Raw genomic sequence first — 10,201 nt, forward strand, 5'->3', positions numbered from 1 at the left:
TCTTTCTTATGTTTGCATGAGAAAGAGTTAGTGAGAGCAAGGTAGAGATTAATCATTTAAACCACAAGATACCCAACGGTCCAAAAACAATAGCGCATTGCTTGCATAATTTGATATGACAGCTAGAAAAAAAAAGTGAGAAAGCAAAATGAATGATGCCAAAAGATGATTAGTCAAAACCACAGAGTTTGCATAATGTCATCAAGCAACCTAGAACAAAGCCATATACCAAAACAAATAATGCAAACATGAACCATATGATTGCAGCTCGATGAGAGGATGCTACTTATCGTGGCTAATCCTCCTCTTCAATGTCATTAACATAACATAGCCAACCACTTACACACTTGGTCAATCAACGATTGTAGTAGGGGTCAATCGACATGTCTTGTGCCATAGACTTAGCATAACAAGGCATATCCCCTTGTATAGTAGTCAGCCCCATTATTCAATATACAAAGAAATTAGAATATGAATAAGACTCGAGCATAAAGTTTGTACTAGCTTATTGGCAAGTTGAAATTGAAGCCAACCTCCTCGACATCCTAAGAAGCTCCCAGAATCAATAGGCAGCATAACCTTCTTTGTGTGATGCCACCAAAGGATCTAAGTGCTCGCTACAAATCTCGTCATTGACCTCTATAGCCAAGCAAGGGTGACCTGTGTGAACAATGTTGCTCTTAATGCCAGTTCTATCCCTACTATCTCCATCATAGTCCCTCCAACAAGGCAAAGAAGCTAAATATACAAAAGAAAGGAGACACTCTTCTGTATGACTCCACACCAAGGATCTCCTCTATTCTCCTTCTTGCAAAGCATCGACGATGGCAAGATGTGATAGAATGTAAAAATCGAGATTCAAATGGACTCTAGTAGCAACATTAATGGCAGTCAACATAACAAAGCAAGGGCACCTTTCCATGCCTATGCAACAAGATGATCTGAAATGCACAAGCCTAAACCACACACAATTCCCATGTCATTGCATTATTAGTATACACAAAACAAGGAGAATGTACAATCCGTAAATATTATGCTATTTCATCAAAAGAAGAAACAAAGCGAAAAGTATGAGCAATCCAAATGTCACCTTTACGTGCCCAACCCGATCTTATCCACCATGCCAACAAGTTTTGTGGTCTGAGCCATCCAACTAAATCGAAGAAAACATGTTAGACTCCAACAAGAGGGATATCAATTTCCAATTAATTGACGGAAACAAAAATACACACCTTGAGACTACCTCTAGCTATTCTTGAAGCTATGCGCTCCACTTGACGTACAAGATGAGAAGAGCACATCACCAATGTCTAGCCATAATCATCCATGGTGGACACTACTACTCCCAATGTTGTGGGAATGTGTTCATTACTCAATATATTCCATGTGGAAACTACACCTTGGGAGGTACCGGGCGAACTTGTGGGGAGATCACTGATGCAAAGATTCACACTCCATGGAATGGGCTAACCATTCTTCATCCTACCCTCTTGTTTGCAAGCCCCCAAAGAAATCTCATAGCTCTAAAAATCCATGTGCGAACTTCTTTTCTAGTATCTCCCTGATAAGTGAAATGTAGTCATGGCACCAAAACTTAACCCCCTCTCTTACGGAATGGACAAGAATGGTCCTCCATAGACCCCAAAGGAAGGTATATCCGCTCCACATTGTCCATCACAACAACATTCTATGCCTCCACAAACACATCACTATCTTGCTCTAACTCAATCAAAGAAAACCACAAATTCAAGTACAAATTTAATGCCACTTTCAATACACAAATGCCAAGCATAATTTTAGAAAAACGATGCAAATGGTTGTTAGACTCATTGCACTACACTCTTAAGAAAACTCAAGCAATGGCATTATGCACACACCAATGAAAGGCTCAACATGAGAGAAAGAGATAAACATTACAAGTGACCCAATTAGAGTAATCTGATGATGCTAATCACTTGTTAGACAGCCTTCGAAAAATTAATTGGTGGGCTCGCCTAAGCCAACCGCCCAATTAACTGCCATCAGAGATGCGGTTAACATCTCCCCCTGTCGCCTCAAGTAGGTCTGTCGTCCTCGGACCTATGCAAAGAAAATCAATGCTCGGGGGGGAAGTTGAAGATTAGCCGCACTGAAGACATCATTGGATTATCATTGTAGAATCATCAGTGTTGTCGAATTGTTGATTAACTTCAAAACCTCTCTTAAGTGTGTTGATGAATAGAGCCTTTGAAGTGGATGAACCTTGCGAAAGTGATAGTGAGACAACTTCATGATGTTGCGATATATAGATTGGTTGTCAGTGTCAAAATCGGTGAAGTCAAGATTATGTATATATTCATGTGCACAAGTATAAACAAAAAAGAGTGCCTAATGCATGCACTTGAAAAATGCAAGTGTCCATATGCTCCATAGTAAAATGAAAATCATGTTGTGTGCAAGAAGAGCAATTGAGGGGTAATCCAAGCAATGGGTTGTATCTTGGGCCGCCAGGAATATCCCGCCAAGATCCCCCCATCTAAAATGTACCTGGATGGCTTCTAATGTCGAGGCTTCTAGTCTTAAGATAAAAGTGCACAGTGCATGAGTGTAGGGAGTTTCAAGATTTTGAGTTTTTATAATAGTTTGGTTGTTTTATTATATTTGGGCATGCAGTATGCAGATATGTACAAGGAAAGGCTTATGCATGACTCCGTGTTGCAAGACTATGCCCTTGACCAGAAAATCTTGGGTAACATTAGACTCTTATGGCAATGCCTAGATTGGCGAGGCCTCTAGCATGCGGGAGGATTTTGGAAGCAAATGCAGATGCAATATGAAAGGACCATGCTAGCGATTGGAAAACTAACTAACAACTTGACGCAACTTGCAAGACTATGCCAATGGTCGGAAAACCGACTAGCGACTAGACTTGAACTCATATGCCTACTTTTAGGCTAGGCAACTCCGACTTACAAGAACGCATTGGCAGCATGCTGCCAATGTAAATGCCTCAATTCTAAGGATTATTGAGTCTCTTGAAAGCTTTGTAAGGAGGCCAAAATTATGTATCCACCATAGTCTAAAAGTCACAGAGCATATACCCAAGTAGAAATCTGAGTCGATGGAAATAGAAAGCCACCACATCCTTATTTGGTCCTTCGTTGAGATCATATGGTAACTGCTCTTTGCCCCATCTTGTGCCTATTTGTGGAACATCTAAAAGTTTTATAATAAGTTGTATAAATCTAACAGGTGCCACAAAAGCAGGATCAGGTATTTGCCTCCATGCATAGTACACTTTCTTAAGGTGGCTCCTCATTGCCTATATATCTACGAAGGTTGACGGGTGGAACTTAGGATAGTTAAAGATACAGTGGGGATTCTTGCCTCATTTAGCTTTAAATACTTCCCTAGTCCACCTTCTAGGATAGGGCATGAAGCATGGATTGACCCAAAGGTTCCTTGGTGAATAATAATAGGCAGAGGCATAGTGATCCACCTGTAGGTAGCTCCATCTCCATTTTGGTTATGCATCCTCCCATCCTGTTGGCCTTTCACTGTACCTTGGAGGTAGTGTATAACCACCTCTTTCCTCCACTAGATGTTCCTGCTTCCATCTTTCAAAAGAATATTCTATTAAGAAAGCAACCACTTGTACATCAAGAAGATCCGCCAGGTGAGGGTTCTTGAATTGTGTGTTTTTTCCTATGGGCTCCCATAGGTCACGGGCTTTCCATCTGTGCTTTTCTACATGCTCTACCATATCACCCCTAGGAGGATAGGCCAAATAAGGCTTTTTTTTCATCATTTCTGTAGTGGGTGTTTTGACACCTATAGTAGGATCATAAGGGCAATGAGGATCAAAGGTGGTTACTTGCATGAGTGCTTCAAAGAAAAGTTGTCGTTGCAACCAAGGGTTTATTTCCATCCTTGATAACCTCCAAATATGTTTCCTCCGCCATCTGCTCAAACATGTCCTCCTCTACAAAAATTTCAGCAATAGTGTCAAGAGCTGCTTGTGTTGTGTGGAAGATATTATACCTGGGCCGCTCTTCAGCTTTTGAATCTTCAATGTGATCAGAAAAATCCATTGCTGATTTAGCTGGTTCACTGGTGGGTACTTGTGATGCTTCTTCCGACCAAGATGTATCTTCCTGTTGCCAAGCATTGTCATCCTCTTGTTCTAGACCCTCATATGGCACTATCTGCAATCCTCTGGACTCCTGAACTATAGGTACAACCCCCATGTTATTCCTTTCCACAAGGCAATGATAAGTAAATTATGTAAGGCTATGTTCATCTTCTTGAGATTCCTGCCTTAGTTTCCATAGTTGGTTATATAAAGAATGAAGATGTGGAACCTCTATGGCTTCTACTCTAGGGTAATTAATAAGGTCCACTATCCAATCTAACCCTTGGGCTGTCCTTGAGAGCATTCCTTTTAGGAAGAAATAGATTTCATAAAACAGTTTTACTATACCCAAAGGGTGATAGAGAACACTATTGGCATTCTTCAAGTGATTATAAACCTACATGACTTCTTACACACCATATACCTCCAGCCACCAAACACTGTTGTCCTGCATCCATTGGGAGTGACTTTTGAAATTGTACAATACGATTGGGCCTTCCAACTGTATTGGCTCTTCCTCATCATCCCAGATTTGAGTGAGGGTAATGAATCACCCAAGCTCTAAAATTAAGCACAAATGGCTGCACGGTCCATAATAAAAGATCCCTTGGATCCCTTAACCCATATTCCTTGCTGAAAATACCAAAGGTGAGAGGGAAAATTGCATAATGGGGCAGAAAGGATAAAATTAGTTGTATATGATCCCTCTTGAGCTGCTTGAAATCATACTACAAAGTTACCATAGACAGATTTAGGCAGCATATCACCATTGTAATTGTAGTAAATATGTTCCTTGGAGCCACAAGTTGACACGAATCTAATTTCTAGGAAAATAGAGTTAAAAGAAACTTGCAAGAATTTGATTAATCAAATCAAATAACTTATCAAATACCACATGTTTAACATATTCAATATTTGAGTGGAAAATAAATAATACTTAGCTCACAAAGCATGATTCCAAGATTGGGTACAATCATCCTCCCTCATGTGTGGGGTCTCTTCCCACACATGAGTATTTACACATTACTTTATTCCAAATTAGGCCATAGCCTCCAAAAATATAAAAAGGTGCTTTTCTTGCACGACACTCTCTTATGCTCAAAATAGAGTGTCCAAAATTGAGGCTAGGGTTTAAATCATATCATGCTTTACAAAATATTAAAGTTCAAGTCTATTCTTGATAAACTAAGGCTTTCCAAATAAATCAAAATGTGCACAAACTAGCACATGTATATACAAAGCTTGTTTACAAAAATGGTGTGCCAAGTAATAATTATATGTGAATTCTCCTCAATCTTTGGAATAAAATAACCAACAATAAACTGGTAAAACAAATATTTCATAAGTATACAAACCATAACCACACACATGTTTGCCAGGCGTAAGTAACCCAGGAATCACCCTTTCATACAAACCAATTGAAACAAACATTGGAGGCTCCAAACATATGTCAATATCCACCAAATGTATTAATATTTATAATGGCATCACCCATGATATTAACATGATTTAGCTTGACGTAAAGATAATCCAAGCGTCCCCGAATTATCTAAGAGGATATAATAATATTTTTAAGACAGCTTAAAATATATTCCTATAACCTTCCCTCTTGCTTGAGTTTGCAATTGCCCTCAATTACGGGTTTGTTTTTGAAAAGAATGGAGGATCTCAAGGAAAGCATGAAAATATTTCTTAGGCACCCATCTTGCATCTTGATAAGGATGATTTTGGAAAGTTACTAAATATTTGATATATTATTTTCCAGTATGAGTTGATGTAATATGATGATCAATGATAGCATCTGGAAGAAAAACTTCTTCCTTACCCTCAATAAGAGGTGGTTCCTCATACATAGGATGAGTGGGAAGTGATAACTTGAACCTGTAAAAGCATGTCCCAAAATTTGTCGATGTAGGCTTGAACATTCTCTTTCTTGATCTGGCATAGAGTGTCCCATCATTGACATGCTTTAGCCTTGTACTGAGATGGTAGAAAATGATTCCTTAAGAGTTTCTGGAACTCTTTCCATGTTGAAGGTCGATGTTTACTCTGCTTGATCACATTCCACCATAAAGCAGCACTTTTAATCAAGTGATTAACGAGCACATTTAATTTTGTCCTTTTCAAATAACTTTTCGCTAGAGAAATAGTCATTTAGTTGGCTAATCCATGTAATAAGAACTCGTGCATCCTTCTTGCCATCATAGTTCTAGAAACTCTCGTCAGAGTGTCGAAAGAGTCATGCTTGCGCTTGGAACGCTTCACTTGATGTTCTAATTTACATCTCAGAGTTCATGCTCACTAGCAATTTGCTCTTGTAATGCTAAGATTTGCTCTTACATGGTACGTTGTGCAGGTAAAGTGACCATTGCAATTAAAGAAGTGTAATTTAATAATGCAAATAAATAAATGAAGACGAAAAACTTAGCTCTTGAATCATTGAATTCGGGTTTGAAGTCGTCAAATGGTTAATCTTGACACCATCCTTTTACTCCAATTTCGAATAAAATCTAAGCGTGGTCAAGAAACTTGAGTTTTCGGTCCACTTTGGTAAAAAAATTTAAGCCACTTGAAAGATCTTGCTGATGCTTGATGCGGTGAAGAAATTGGAGCCAAAATAGCACCTCTAAGAAGTGCCCAATGATGATATTTATTTGATGCTCTTGGATGTCAAAAAATTTTATTGCAAGAGACTCCCAATTTTTCAAAAGAAGAGATGAAATCTTTTTCTAAAATTTTTCTGTAACCTGAAAATACGATTTTCCCTCTTTTTTTTGAACCCCCTTTGAAAACCTTTTTAAAGATAGTCTTTTTGAAGCTTAAATAAGCTTTTATAACCTTTTGTTATACGGCTTTATATTTGGGCCTTAAAGCTTTAAAGCTTTTCATATTAAGCTTTACTAAGCTTATAAGCTTTTTAAAGAAACAAAGCTATTTCGTAGCTCTGTAGAAACCTGCCAAAGCATGCTCCAACGCGAAGGAGAAAAAAGAAGAAAGCCGCCGCGGCCACGCTCCAACGGGGAGAGCGAGATAAAATTTTTTGTCTACTTGCACCTTTGCTACCGCCATGGAGGAGAGATAAGGAAGAATTTAAGAAATTGCTCTAATTCTTCTCTTTTTAAATCCAAAAATAAAATAGAAACCTATAGAAGTTGTTTTCTCCACAAACTGATTTATGGAAGCTCATGCACCATCCATTATGGATTTGCTCAATTTGCAGTGGTTTAGCAATTTGAAGATTGAGCTCAAACCTCCTTCAGTAGATTCAATCCATAGGGGTAGATCATAGAGGTTATGAATTTGGGAAAACCACTTTTCAAGAAGGTGGTTTTATGGTTTTCTACAGAGTGGTTCGCCACCTCCTTTATCCTTTGGTCTTTGCCCCTTGGATAATAGAGTACAACTCTTCAAAAACCTTTGAATCAAGCTTTCAAATCTTGCCTCCACCTTCCTAGATCTTTGCTCTGAAACCACTGACATGGATCTAATTTCTAGGAAAATAGAGTTAAAAGAAGCTTGCAAGAATTTGTTTAATCAAATCAAATAACTTATCAAATACCACTTGTTCAACATATTCAATATTTGAGTGCAAAAATAATAATACTTAAAACACAAAGCATGACTCCAAGATTGGGTGCAATCATCCCCCCTCATGTGTGTGGCCTCTCCCCACACACGAGAGGTGCTTTACTTTATTCCAAATTAAGCCATAGTCTCCAAAAATATAAAAAGGTGTTTTTCTTGCATGACACTCTCTTATGCTCAAAATAGAGTGTCCATAAATTGAGGCTAGGGTCTAAAGCATATCATGCTTTACAAAATATTAAAGTTCAAGTCTATGATTGATAAACTAATACTTTCCAAATAAATCAAAATGTGCACAAGCTACTACATGTATATACAAAGCTTGTTTACAAAAATGATGTGCCAAGTAATAATTATGTGCAAATTTCCCTCAATCTTCAGAATCCTCTTCACCTATAAAATAACCAACAATAAATTGGTAAAACAAATATTTCATAAGTATATAAAGTGACTTCCTACCCTATACTTGTTGCACCTTAGGGTTTAGGACTTTTAAATTCTTTGCTTCTTTGTCAAAGGCTAAGAGGGTTTTGATGCTTCTTCAAGCATTCGAGTAGTTATCCTAGAATATTGCCTTTAGGGTCAGCTACTATATTGTTTTGCTGCTGCTGTTGTAGACTATGCTTGTGGAGAGATTATAATAGGGGTTTCCCTACACATGGATAAAGATTCACCTTGCACATGTTGGCTGCTTCTGCCTTGAGAGCCTTGATCTCCCTAGTCTTTTCTTTAAGCTTCTTGTCCTAGGAGAGTAGGAGTGTTGATACCCTCTTCTTTAAGGATCTTCCTAGCCCCATAATGAACTTGCTGTAGAAGATAGGGATTACGAATTATATACTTATGATCTACACAATAAGCAATGAGATTGTTAAAGATTATATATGCCCAATCTTCCTTGCGGCCTTCTGCAACCATAAAGATAGCCCAAGAGTTTATCATGTTATGTCTGACAATGTATTTTACTTAAGTGAGAAGACAGACTGCCCTATAAGCCATTCCTACCATATGATCCAAGATCTGTGCAGCAAAGAGTTCTCCATGTGGTGACTTACTCCATTTTTTCATGTGCTTTTTGCTGATATCTATGGTGCCTATTTTTACTTTGGAATATGACACCATCAAGGCCGAATGCTTCAATGATTAGCTTTCTGTGCAGCTTAATCTCAGCCTCATAGTCTCCTATGGTTACTATACCCACCCCCTGTCTGCATCATAAGAGTTTAGGAATTCGGTTATGAGAATAGGATTATAGCAAGGATTCCAAGAAGCTACCATATGTTCCAAGCTAGTTACCTTTAACCTCTCTATCACACCATCTTCCTTAAGAACTGAGTAGTATTCTGGCGCATAGTAGGCAAACAACCAGGGCTCCTTCTCTGTATTCATTTGGAACACTCTAATGGGTATGTGTTCTTCATTCTTTTCAGCATCGCCCAGCCAACTAGATGAATAACTATGCTTAGTTACCCACCCTTCAGCATCCTGTAATGACCTATCTGGCACCTTTGGTATTCTCTTTAATTCCTTAGGCTCTTCCTGCTACTTTGACTCCTTGGGCTCTTCCTGCTACTTTGACTCCTTAGGCTCTTCCTGCTACTTTGACTCCTTGGAAGCATTGCCTCGTTTCCTTGTCATTTTTGCACTGGATTCGGTACTTGCTTGAGTCTTTGTGTAGACATTTCTTCTGTAAACAAAACCTCATATCAGTGGTGAATTTTATTTGGTTTTGTTTTCTCTTTTTTTAAAATAAAGAATATCAATATTCCACTATTACATGCAGTGTAGTGACCCAGTGTCCCAGTGAGCTACGCTTTACCCTTCTCCGGACAGGACATGAACTTTTCAATTGAAAAAAATAATATCCCCATTTGGGGCGAGTTCCATGGCCCTTTCCCAAAATCCTAGAGGCTGGAGACCCACATGATGTCCCTCCCCCTGCCTAGGTTTAGTACACTCTTCCATGAGTGTGGATGCCCAAGTGAATGCAGTCATTATACGGCCAAAGAGGGTGGGTACCAGTAGTAATTACTGGACTAAATTAGACATGGTTGCCATGGACAAGAATAGTCACCTTTTTTAAGAGATCAGAGTTGAGAGGTCTGAATAAAGCATAGGAAGGGTCAGATCTCACTAAAAATAGGGAAGTTCTAAAAATAGGGAAGTTCTAAAAATAGGCAGTAGTAATGTAGATTCTGAATTGATAGGTGAATAGTAGACAGAAAATTAGTCAACTGTTGTGAGAGGAAGAATTGTGAAATTAGGAGTGTAGGTAGTCCATTTAGGCCAAAAGCAGTCTTTAAGGTCCAAAAAAGGCAAAAAATGAATGAGGTGGCCCGACTACCTAGTGTAGCCCATAGAAGGACTTTTTGGATAGGTTCAAGGACCTAACCCCCTATCTAGGACATGGAAAGGAGCTATTAGCAACAATCCGAACACTATTTGGGTAAATACAACTTAAACTAGGTCATAATTTAATGCCCAACCATACGTGCATGAAACCACTTT

Source organism: Cibotium barometz, chromosome 49 (genome assembly GCF_041138505.1).
Source record: "Cibotium barometz isolate CiBa-2024 chromosome 49, ASM4113850v1, whole genome shotgun sequence".
Lineage (NCBI taxonomy): Eukaryota > Viridiplantae > Streptophyta > Polypodiopsida > Cyatheales > Cibotiaceae > Cibotium > Cibotium barometz.